Below are 12,433 nucleotides of genomic sequence, written 5' to 3' on the forward strand. Positions count from 1 at the left end.
TTTCCAGCTATCTGGGTTTTCTTGACTGTGTGTGGGACTAGCCTAAGCCTCCTTTAACACTCCCAGTGTTGGTTAAAGGAAACTTGGCCCACACTGCCTTCCTTGTAATTGTGTGTTTGCTGACCTGTGTGTGTTTTCTGGGATGCTGGGATGGCAGGGCCAAAGCAGGAAAGTGAGAGGTCAGCACAAAGCCATGGAAAATTGTGCAAAAAGCAAATATGGATGTAGGAGCAGGGGGAAGGAGATATGAAGGAGACCAGGATGCTGTGGTGGGGATGAGAGAATGCAGGGATGGAGCAGCTGGGAGAAACTGGAGGGTGGCACTGTGACTGGACATCTGGTTAGGGTCTAGAGACTTTGCAGAGGTACAGACAGCCCTGAGGGATATTGAAGGGGATGGAGAAAGTATAAAGGGCAAGAAGCAATAAGTCCTATGAAAAACTTTATAGAAATATTTGAACCTCTTATAGAGGAATCTCTGTGAATGTCTATAGTGGCCATAACTATAATATATTCATCCTGGGACCAATAATAATGTTTTATGGAAAAATAAGCTCTGATTTAATTTCTTCTTCATGCTTCTCAAGGGCAAGTATTCTTTGGTAAATATTCTGAACTGGTTTTAGAGCTGGACTACAATTTCTCAATGCAATTTTGTATTAAAGCTATTGCTAAAATTCAGAATCAATTCGTGAGAATGGTGTTAGCTCACTGAACTTTGGAAATGCAAAAGGAGAGCATAGATAGGATCCTGCCTTGCTGTCCTTTTCACCAAGTTTGTGGTGAAGCTGAGAGGCCAAAGCAGCACTGGGGAAATACACTGGTGAAGGAGAAAGTCATTCTTCCCTCCTTAATTAAAGATAATGAACAAGTTAAACTCAGTTGATTGTTAGAGAACCAAAGCCAGACTCATGAACTTTCCAAATGTACTGAAGTTCCCTGAAGTCTACATCAGTGAGCTGGCAATGGTTTTGTGTGTAATCACTTAGCTGGATTATTTGGTCTATTTTTCTTTCCTCTTTCCTGCCTGACTCAGGCAAATAACCTCCAGCAGAAGGACCTATATTTGCTTTTTTCTGAGCTTGGTCCTGTGGCTCAGCAGCAATTTCAGTGGCCCAGGCAGCCCATGCAGTGTGTGCTGGGGCTGAGGTGGCCCTGAGCAGTGTCAGAGCGACCCTCTGCAGCTGTGTCCCTGGAGAGGGACCCCATGCCATGACTGCAGTGGGAGAGTCCTGGCTGCACTTTCTCCCTGCCTCCCCAGCAGGCCGGAAAGCTTTTGCAGTCCTTACCCTGCTGCCAGCCAGGCTGCTGCACAGCTCTGTGGCCCAGCTGCTCACAAGGAGACAGCACCAGGCTCCCATCAGTGACTGACATCACACTGATGGTGACAGGGAAAACCCCCCATGGCCTTGTGAGCCCCAGGGGCTGTGTTAGGGGATACCAGAGACACCTGAGGTACTTCTGATAGTGTAAAAAGGATTGGAAAATGCCCCAGACCCAAGGGACTCTCTTGTTCTGAGCCATTCTTTAGTTCATATGAGGTTTCCTTTAAAAAAAAAGAAAATCTTTTATCAAGCTCCCTGACATGCAGTGGAGCTGGATTCAGCAGGTTCAGATTTACTGGCTTGCATTCACTGTGCCAGCTTTTGCTGGAGAACAAAGTTGTGTGGTTTTAAATAAAGTTCTCATGTAAATGTAGTTTAGAAGACTTTTAAATAAACAATGAATATCTTCTGTTTCATCCATGAATGTAAATTTACATTAATCTGCAGCTAAGTTAACAAATGCTACTTTTTGCTTTAAATACCGAGTTTGATGAAAACAGTATTTTGTGCCAAACTGGTTATAATGATCATGTAATTGAGGAAATATATGAGACATTAAAACTCTGTGACATCTCCTTCCCGTGTAAAGACTGTAAGAGGGATTGATGGGACCAATAAATCCTTTCCCATAGGGAAGAGTGTAGAAAAACCAGGAAGCAGTAGAAAATATATCCCACCTGGTACTTTTATGGCCCTATCTGAATGCTGTAATCATTTTAAAGAGGTGTTGATTAGTACCAGCAACAGGAGTTGAATTGGCAGCATCAGTAGCATCAATTTCAACAGCAGTACTGGAGGTCCTTTAGTTCCCATTTTGTGGCTTGGATACAAATGATTCATCCAGTCAGCAGGTGCTGTTCAATCCATACTAAATATATGGAGCTAACAGATGAAGGAATGCAGAATTTGCACTTAGAGAAATAATTGAATGCCTCAAATGTCACTAAAATTCATTTATTTGAAAAGACATTTTACAGTGCAGACAGAAAGTAGGCAAAAAAGATACAGGCCCAGCTCCTCAGGAGAATAAATATGGCCAAGCCAGTTTATCCTTACTGGGAGTCTGGCATGGAGATGGTTCTTTCCCTGTTATCATGAGTTTCTGTAGTTTCCACATCTGAACCTCTTCCTGCCAGAACCCACTCAAGCAGCAGTGATTGGCTCCAGCCAGATCATCAGGATTCATCTGGCTGAGCCTGAAGGAGAGGCAAACCATTGCAACTCAGAGAATTGGGAACACCTTTCCAGAGCTGCATAAATGCTCTCCATGAACCTGGAAACCAGCATGATGACATGATGTCATCAGCAAGGAGCATCAATTATTATGTTTTGCAAGCAGTTCTTGTCTTTCCATTCAAATCTTGTTGTTGGGGTTTGTGTTTCAGTTTCTTCCTGCCTGTGGTGGCTGAGGCACACCATCAGAATGGGATTTGGAAGTCCACAAGCAGCAGACAGTGGAGTGTTGTTTATCCAAGGTTCCATACAGACTCAAACAGGAATTGCTGTTTCACTTTCCTGCTGGCAGATGTCCTGCATTGAGACTCGTTGTTTCCAGCATTTTGACATTCAGGCTCCCCATCAAAGTTTTGCAAAATGTCCATTCTGCCATGTATGAAACGTAAACTGAGGCCATTGGGGGCCATCTCTGAGCAGTGAGTGTGGAATTCAGAGGGTTTGACAGGATTTGCAACAACCCTCACCTGGCATAGGCTGGGCTAAGCCAGTCCCATTTTCACCTCAGCAGGTGAAATGAGAGCTGCTGGTCTGCCAGTGTGCACAGGGTCCCAGCACAGTGAAATCCACTTATCCACAGAGTATAAAACATATATTTTTCTCCTCAAAGCCCTTTGACATGCCAGCAGTGTTGTACCATAAATACAACTTTTGCTGTACCTATTAGCCTGGCATTTTCTTTTTGCACTCTTTTCCATGGAACCAGTTTCTACAGAATTTGATGAAAAATTGGACTTAGATCAGCAAAGCCTTGAGCAAGCTGGCCATTGATCTTGTGGCAGAATATATTGCTCTGTTATTCCTGGTGGTTCAGTTCCTATCACCATTTCTTTGTTTCATTCCCTTATTAATAAAAGAAGGGTGGCAAATATCTACTGTGCTCATTATCTTTTCTACACCCCAATTTTTTCTGCTAATTTCCTGATATTTTAATTTCTTTCTTTCTTATTTTGGTACATTTTCCTTTAAGGCATTGTAACTAATGGACTCTACTAATTTCCTTTGAGACAACATTCTTAATTGCTGTAATTCTCACTTATTTCTTTTAGGCATCCCTGCTGGCATTGATTCATTTCAATTTGCATTCCCAAATGCTCTAACTATAAATACCCAATACATGAAGGAGCTGGTCTCTTGTCCTCTGAATGCTATATAGGTTTTTTTTTTGCAGCAGCAGCAGAACTAAATGGTGTCTTATGGTGTAGCCTTATTTTAAAAGCTGGGATGTGTGTACCTTGATCATGGTTGTGCTTTGGGTTGGTGGCAAAGTGCCAGGGTGATGTGTTCCACTGTGCACATCTGCCATTTTGGAATTATTTTGAGAATTATAACCTTTAGGGGGTTTTTATTACCAAATTGTCCAAACAGATGAGTTTTCCAGGGATAGAAGTGACAAGTTATGAATAGGACTTGTAAATCTAGAAAAAAAAATAACATGTGCTGGTGACACAAGATTTCTTTATATAGAAGAAGTGTGAATGAGATCATCTGAAGCTGAAGGTCTGCAGCCTGATGAAGGCAGCAGGAACAGCAGGACCAGGCCTTTATACAGAAACATTTTACCTGCCCCAAGGCAAGGCTCTCCTGCCACACCTCATGTTGGCTTTGAACTAAACAGCTTTGAGTAGATATTTTTGTCACTTTGAACTAAATTCTTGCAGGCCACCAGAAAAGACACATGGGAAAGAGATTTTAGTCTCAGCTATAAATAAAAAGGAGAAAAGCACAGCAGCTCTCTGTCCTGTTCCCAAACGCTGCCTCACTTGGACCTCCAGTTTCTCATTTAACTTTTCACTCTGTTATAGTTACTTCTTGCAGGCAGAGAACTTCAAAATGAGATGAAAATTACTTGGTTACACTTTAGAATGAGTGTGTCAAGATTGATCCAAACACAGTAAAAATATCCTCTGCAGAGGAGTCCTATTTATAGATCAAAGAAATGCAACAAATAATCCACTATTTTGTTAGTATCCCTACAAATGCATTCCCATGGAAGGGAACATGAAATGTGGCTCAGCAATCAGCAGTTGAAGCAGTTGCAGCTTCTGTATTGATGACAGAAAGTTGCAATGGGCAAAGATTGCTGGATTGCAGGAAAATAGGAAGGGAATTCCCATTAAGATGATCAATCAATGAATTGTGACAAGAATTAAAAGCCTAACACACTAAAATATTGATACTGGTTATTCAAATTACTTTTATAGATGATGTAAATGATGTCCACTGCACATCATTTACAAACAGGTGCTGGGCTGCACACACAGCAGGTAGGAGGCAGAAAGGAGAGAGATCCTCCACTGGAAGGGTGGCCAGGCACTGGAATGGGCTGCCCAGGGAGGCAGTGGGGTCACCATCCCTGGAAGGGCTCAAGGAATGGCTCCATGTGGCATTCAGTGCTAGTTTGGTTGGTGTGTTTTGTGTTTTATCAAAGGCTGGACTCAAGGATCTTGGAGGTATTTTCCAACCCCAGTGATTCTATAGTTCTATGATTTGTGCTAATGTGCAGTTCCAGGGTGGCCACTGGCAAATATTTGTTGCACCTTTTACTTTTTCCACTTGTGTTTATTTGGAATTCTTTACTTGTTTTTCTATACTCTAATGTTGTTTTATTTAATGGAAAGTATTTGTGAACTATCATCATGTTCAGCAGAGAATCCCGTTCTCCCCTGCCTCGTCGATTATTGTAAATTTTCCATTCACTGACAAAAATGAGTTCTCTTTTTCTTGTTCTTTATGAATTATAAAGGGGTTTCATTGCAATGTCTTTAATGCCAATTAGAATGAAATGCAACATTGCTTGCCAGGCAAGCTCACCTGCCAGGCAGCCTTGGAGTCCAGATAAGGCTGTAATGTGCTCTGAGAACAGGTTGTGCTCCTTTTACACCTTCTGTTGTCATCCTTCCTCTTAACTGATGTGTTTCACACTGCCCTGGGTGCCTAGCGCAGGGCACCTTTCCAAAGCAGGCCGTCCCTGTGCAGAATTTTGTGGCCCCAGGTCACTTACCTTCAAGTCAGTATTAGCACCAAGCTGGACATGCTGTGATGTGCTGAGAGCGGACCAGGCTTTCTCTGCAGATTTGTTTTGGTTTTAAGTAATAATAAATTGGCTCATTCTCTTTGTGTCTGGGTTTAAAACAGAGATAGATGACTTCAAATGAGAGTGAATTAAAATTCAAGATGTGTTGGGAGCTTGAACAAGCTGGGCTGGGTTCCAGGACGCTTCTTGAAGAGACAAAGACAGGAGGGGAGACAGCAGAAGTGGTGAGAGCAGACAAGAAAAAGTGAAGTGGTGGCTGGCAAGGAGCAGGGAGGGAGTGATTCCCCCCATGCTGAATGGGAAGTGATGTGAAGGAGGTGCTGCTGGGCCTGTGCTCTGTATAGAGCCAACTTTTGCTTTAAACTGGTTTTAAGCTAATCAAACTAGGAGGAAAATGCTTTAAAAACATTGCCCCTTTTCCCTTTCACTCCTTCCTCCTACAATTGATGCTGCTTCTCTCTTTGCCATTTTCTAATTTTTCTTGTTTCTACCAGCTCTGTGCAAGATGAAGGAAAATGCTTCTTTTTCCTTGATTCCCTCTCCCCCCAAGCAATCCTCTCTAGAACAAAAATCTGAAAATAGCTGTACATCCCTGGGAGTGTGCAAGGCCAGTTTGGATGGGGCTCTGAGCAACCTGGTCTCATGAAAGGAGTCCCTGCCCAAGGCAGGGGGGTTGGAACAAGGTGATCTTTAAGGTTCCTTCCAACCCATCCTGTGATCCTGTGATTCTGTGACGTGGGAAATGCTGCTTCCCTCAGGACGAGTCAAACATCAGGGAGGATATTGATGGGAGAGTGGGAAAGTGGGAGAATGACTGTAGCCTGGAGGCGTCACAGCCAGGATGAGGAGCAGGCTGAAAAAGTATCCCTTTTTTCAATTATCTCTTTGTAAAAAGTGTATATTCTTTCCTTTTTTCCCCCTTTCCTCTCTTTTTTTTAATTCCTTCTTTTGTAATTAGGTGGCATTCGTTGGTATTTTCTTATGAAGAAAATGATGAATGGGTCTTCAGTTAACACTATTTTGCTTGCAAATGAACTTAAAATAAGTCCATTTAATAAATGATAACAAATGTAATAGAACTGAGGGGAGGGCCAAGTAATTTATTGATTTTTTTCCCAAATTAATACATAAAATAAATTTGAGCAATGTAATTTTCAGCTGGCTTCATAAAAATAAAAAAGCATATTTTATAGAGCACTATTAAAGCAGGAAGAGATGTAAACAAGACAACATTGTGCTCTGACTGGGATTTCATTTTTGCAAAAGAAAGGTGTACTTTGTTAAGGAAAATTAATACTTAATGGTCTCATCCTCTGAAATGTCAAAGGAGATATGAAAGATTTTCTGTTATTATGCAGGATTTTCATCAAGGAAAGCATATGCAAAAGGTATCCAACCTGCTGCAGAATTGCTCCTCCAGCAGTTTTTCTTGTCTATAAATTCCCAGAATTAATTGTACTCTGCTGAGCTCCTCATACAATGTTAATGCAAACATGTGTGACTCAGTTTGTCCCCTGCACTCTGGGGGCCTTGTGAGTTCACGTGCTGGGTTTAGATGTCCCATGGAACAGACCAGAAGCCAGTCTAAGCCAGAGGTGGAAGATAAAATCTTGGTTAAATTCCTGTCCTAAAGGAGCACAAAGATTTAAGCCAAATTTTGGCAACTGCATTCTGGGCTGCATCTCTGGCAAGGGCAATCCAACTCTTCTTCCTTCCCTGAATTCAGCATCTGCCTCATAAATTCTCCTTCCTGGGACTGCCTGACATAGGAGCACACTTATTTAAGGTCAGAGCTAGCTTTTTGATAGCTTCCATAATGGTGACTGCCATTCTTAAGAATATATACTGTAAGAAATATAAATAGACTGGCCTTTGCTGCCTGCTGCTGTTTGTCAAAGTTCTCAGCTGTAAAAAATAAATATGATCATGCTCCTGGACTGTGCTGACCGGAGCTGTGGGCTGAGCAGAGAGTGGCAAATGGGTCTGCTCTGCCAGGGGCTACTGATGCCATTTGTTTGGGAAGGGAGCTGCTGTCACTTGAGTCTCAGCAAGCACTGGCTTTCCCAAGAGCAGGAAATCTGTATCGAAATCATATAATAGCTTGCACCAAAGTAACACCATGGAGCTTTACTGTACTCTAGAAACCTCCTCCTCCCCCAGCTCTGCTTCTGCCTGGGAATTCTCTTCACATTCAGATGCGCAAGTGGGAGAAGTTAAGTAGGGCTTTCTAGATTACACTTCACCAAGTGAAAATGAAAGCCAGAACCAGTAACTTCAGCAGGTTTTGAGAGCAGCTGAAGAGTCTAAGAGAGTGATGTAATGTGCAAAACACAGTAGAAGTTCACCATGGAAAAAATAATCTGAAGTGCTGGCAAGGAGATTTCTCTGTTCTTATGCTAAAGCACCCTAGAGATCCACAGAGGTGTTTGTGTGACTGACAAAATCCAGCTGTGTGTGGGGATATTCCTTCCTTGGCCTTTGTGAGCAGCAGCAAAGATGATGGCTGAGGCTTGCTCGGGTTCCCTGGAGTGCAGAGGGTACTTCACTGGCTCAGTACATCTCTGGATGCACCACTTCTTCAGCACTTGGCTTTTTTGTCCTTTGTACCCAAGATCTACTCCTGGATAAGGCCAGGATTATAGTAAAGGATGCTGATGCTATGGAAAAAGTGTTTTCATGTGCTGTGCAAAGTTACTTCTCTTTAGAAAATTTTGTTGTGCTGGCACAGCAAAACTCTGGATACCTGTGCATGTCACTCTTGTCCCAGTCAAGCGTAAAGGGCAAACTCTGGGATGTGCTGCTGATGCTTACAGGCTGATAAAAATGCCTAAGTGACTCATGGATTCTTGATTCAGTTGTTCAAAGAAAATTGTTACAGCAAAGGTTGAGATGTACAGATAGTTCAGTCATGTCTTAAATGCAGATGCAGCACCACAGTTAGATGTAGCCTGTGGCATTTAAGATTTCTCCATGATATGCAGAGTGGCTCAGTGACACATCTCCAACCCTTGTTCTCCTAAGGAGAACAGTGTAGGTAAGTTTGTGGAAATATTTTTGGGGAAAGAAGCAAAAAATCAGTACATCTGGTCCAAAATTCAAAGTGAACTCAAACTAAAACATCTGGGGCATTTTGGAATGGTTAGTTACCATCTGTAAAAATATAAGTACATCCCTACACTCTTGATTTTCAGGTTTCAAGTTATCTTACATGTAGCTCTTGACAGAAATCTACTCAACCTACAGTCTGGATCAGTTTTGTCTTCTCACATTCCTTCATCCTTGCTTGTGTGACTCCATGCTCAGATCTGTTGAAGCCCTGAGACTTGGCCACTGATTTCACATGTAGTTTTTTGTCAAAGTTTCTAGAGCAGCTCTCATGCAGAGAGCTCAGCTGTGCAATTCACAGTGGCTGAAAGGTGAACTTGGAAAAGCACAAATGTAATTCACATCTTTCTGATGGTTGCATTTTATGGTGTACACTTCATATTCAACTTCTTAGTTTAGAAGATCGTATGAGGACAAAATTGTGGGATTTTTCTATCACATCTCTTTAACGTATCACCACCCTTATTTTCTTCAAGGCTTCTGACTGCAACTTAACATAAATATTAAATAGGTTACACTGAGAGTATTCCCGTGCCTCCATTTAGATATTACACCATCCTAGCCTTCACTTGTGACTTTTCCCCAGCTGGGCACAGTTTGGCTGGGTGGAGAGTGCTGAGGTGAAGCTGCAGGCAAACTCCTCAGCTCTGCTCCCACAGGCGAGGGTGGCTTCAATACTGGTTCTTCCCCCAGAAATACAATACAGCTTGTCAGTGTTATAACAACACCTGTGGGTGTACTAGTTGTGGGTTTATCTGGGTCTGGATTGAAGGCACTTGAGATGGTAGCTCATGTTCAGACTCAAGTGTTTATTATTTATTATCAGTAAAACAGTCTCACTACTGTGAGTTTGGCAGCTTTTCATTAGAAGGCACAAAATGGCCAACAATCTCTTGTTCCAAGGTATTTTAAGACTGAACTATCCAATTAAGAACTGACACCTGGATTATTTTCCCTTTTAACCCAATAACTGATCCCAAAGAGCCTGCAGTGAGACTTTTCTGCCCAATTAAAAAATGCCACCCAAACCCATGAAGAAGAAGGAAGAAGAAGCATGAAGAAGAAACCCAGGACCACACCCTGTGCCCTCCATCTTGCTTCCATCCACAACCCACTAAAAATCCCAAAACCTTAATTTCTCACCAAGTGATACACCTACACCGCTTTCTATAATCTATTTCCCACTTTTGTGGATTCTAGTCTAACTTGAAATCTAGGAAACTTTCGCCATGAATGAGGGTCAAAGTCAGTGCTCCCCTGGGGGCCATGGCACCCCAGAGCAGACAGAGAAATATTACCTGTGCCCTAGGTTTCCACAAACACCCTTTCTTTTTAGGAACACAGCCTTATCTCAGCTTGAGTGAGAGCTTTGTGCTGCCTTTGCTGTCCTTGTTGAGGCGTGGGCGTTCAGTGGCAGCAGCCAGGGGGTGACACCGTGCCACAGGGGATGCCACACACCACACACCACACACACAGAGCCAGCCAGGAGGGGCTGTGTCACCAGGGGTGACTCGTGTGAAGTGAACCGAGTTGGAAAGCTGCTGGCTGCTGTCCCAGCCCTTGGCTGGGAAGGAGGAGTGGGAGGAGGCTGCAGGCAGTGCAGGCTGTGTCTGTGGGCACGGCTGGCTGTGAGTCAGGAGCTCTGGGCTGCTCTCGGCTGTTCTGGAGCTGCTGCGCTCCCCTCAGCACAGCTCCTGTCCAGCACCACAGCGACTCTCCCCAGGGCACACCACACTCCAGGTTTCAATCACCAGCAGCTTCAGCTGTTCCTCATGGGGGATTGTGACCTGCCATTGATCTACCACCACTCCCAGCCCATGACATCTTGTACCCCTCTGAGATGTGGCTGGAATCATGTCCTTGGCTGTCAAACTCTGAGCATCAGTACAAAGTCGTCTTGTATAGACCAGCAGGTGTAAACTCTGCACATTGCAAACCACTGGGAAAGTATTCTTTCCTGATCTGTTGAAATTTTGGAAAGATTTCAGCCCATGCCTCCATCATGCTGTTTTATTCTGGCAACACACATTTTGTTAAAATAACATTGAAAACACTTAAAGACAAAAAACAGAGAAAGGAGGGAAGAAAAATCTTGGTGAAGGCTGAAACAGATTTGCTGCATCTGCCCCTCATTACCCTGTCACCAAGGGGTGCTTTTTGACAGCCTTTATCTGCTTGCATTTCTGCCAAGAAGCTTGGCAATACACCTTGTTCTAGCCTTTCCTGTGAATTTCTTTGCCTTTATGGTTTCTTGCTATCAGGTGACTGTCAAGGAAACACAACTCCCACTCCATTTAGGAAGTACACTTTTTAACTTTAGTGTAGGTAAAGCACTGCTTTTGTTAACAGCCAATGGGAAGATCCCAAATCTTTAGAATGTTTGTGAAACTTCACAAATTTTCCCTAATAACTTGAATTTTTTTTTTGAGAACTAAAGCTTATTTCTGTCCTCCTTGCTTTGATGTCTTTATAAATGCTGGAAGACTGTCTCCCTGTCTGCTGTGGCTCTACATTTATGGCATGCTTACAGCAAAATCCTATTTCTGTTTGTAGTTGTAAGAACTCCCAGGCTGATCCTTAAATAGATCTGATTGCTCTGTAGTCCTTATTGCCTCAATTTGTCTGAAAAATATTGGTCTATTCTTTTGAGTTAATAAATGCATGCCCCTTCTGTCTGCCACCAAGGGTTTCATTGGTGTAAGTAGTGCAGAATACTTAATATCTTCCACATGAGGATTAAAACAGGCTTAATGGAATATAAGTATTTATATTATTTGAATAAACAGGTTTCTGCTTTTTTTTTCTGGTTATTAATTTTGCTCATTAATTTTGTTCATTTACTTTGAGTGTTTTGTTCTGTCCAACAAACCTGTCACAGGGATCAGTGAGAGCTGAGATCAATAATTGCTGGAAGCAAAAGGCTGCAGGCAAGCTGTAGCTACAACAGATTTTCCAGATCGGACTGGGCATGCTGAAGGGCAGTGCTGGCCTCTTGTGTGACAGTTTTCCCTGACATGTATGGCACTGTCTTTGCAGCTCAGGGGAGGTTTCCCTGCTGGAAGGGTTAATGTCACATCTGTGTCACTCCTGTAGGGGTGAACCATTGCTGTACTCTGGTGCCATTATAAAGTAATGTATTTTCTCTTCCTTTAGTGCTGCAAAATGTTATTGATAGGTGTGTTTGGAAAATGTTACTTATACTGAAGAAATGATTGGCACTTTTCTGCTACTCAAAGCTTTCTTGGTTATTTTCCTTGTGCTCTTTGTACTTTGCCCTTCAACTCACACTTGGGGCTGAGTGGTTGGGAAAAGGGTCTGTTGCACAGTGAACTGAGATCTTTGGAATTATTGGGGACTTTTGTGTCAGCAAACTATTCAAAATAAAGCTTAAGCAGTACATCTGTCAAATGATTTGAAGAAATTTGAAAGAGTGAGGATGCTGGTGAGAAATTAGGTGTGGTTACCGATAAGACATCTTTCTAAAACAAAGATAAATAATCAGGTCTTGAGATCTGATCTGAGGTTTTTATAAAGGGTTTTCTGTTTCAAAGAAAAGAGGGATGCATCTGAAGCCCTGTATTGCTATGGACTCTACAGATCTTGCCAGGGGAAAGCATTGTTTTAGGAGCTGTCACTGTAGAGCTTTGGCCCCTCCAAAGACATGTCCAAAATGTGAGCTCTCCTTCACAAGCAAACCTTGTGGCACCTGCAGTGGGAGCATTGAGAGTGTATG

The 12,433-nt window shown here is 42.7% G+C and overlaps 1 long non-coding RNA gene across 1 annotated transcript in view; it reads left to right on the forward strand.

Moving 5' to 3' along the window:
• Positions 1-3,309, forward strand: part of LOC135453909 (uncharacterized) — a 75,665-nt gene extending 72,356 nt beyond the window's left edge. The window contains exon 3 of the long non-coding RNA XR_010441993.1: positions 2,711-3,309. This is a non-coding gene — a long non-coding RNA (uncharacterized LOC135453909). The remainder of the gene's footprint in view (positions 1-2,710) is intronic.
• The last annotated feature ends 9,124 nt before the right edge of the window (positions 3,310-12,433 follow it).

The sequence above is a fragment of the Zonotrichia leucophrys genome, chromosome 14, assembly GCF_028769735.1.
Source record: "Zonotrichia leucophrys gambelii isolate GWCS_2022_RI chromosome 14, RI_Zleu_2.0, whole genome shotgun sequence".
NCBI classification, from domain to species: domain Eukaryota; kingdom Metazoa; phylum Chordata; class Aves; order Passeriformes; family Passerellidae; genus Zonotrichia; species Zonotrichia leucophrys.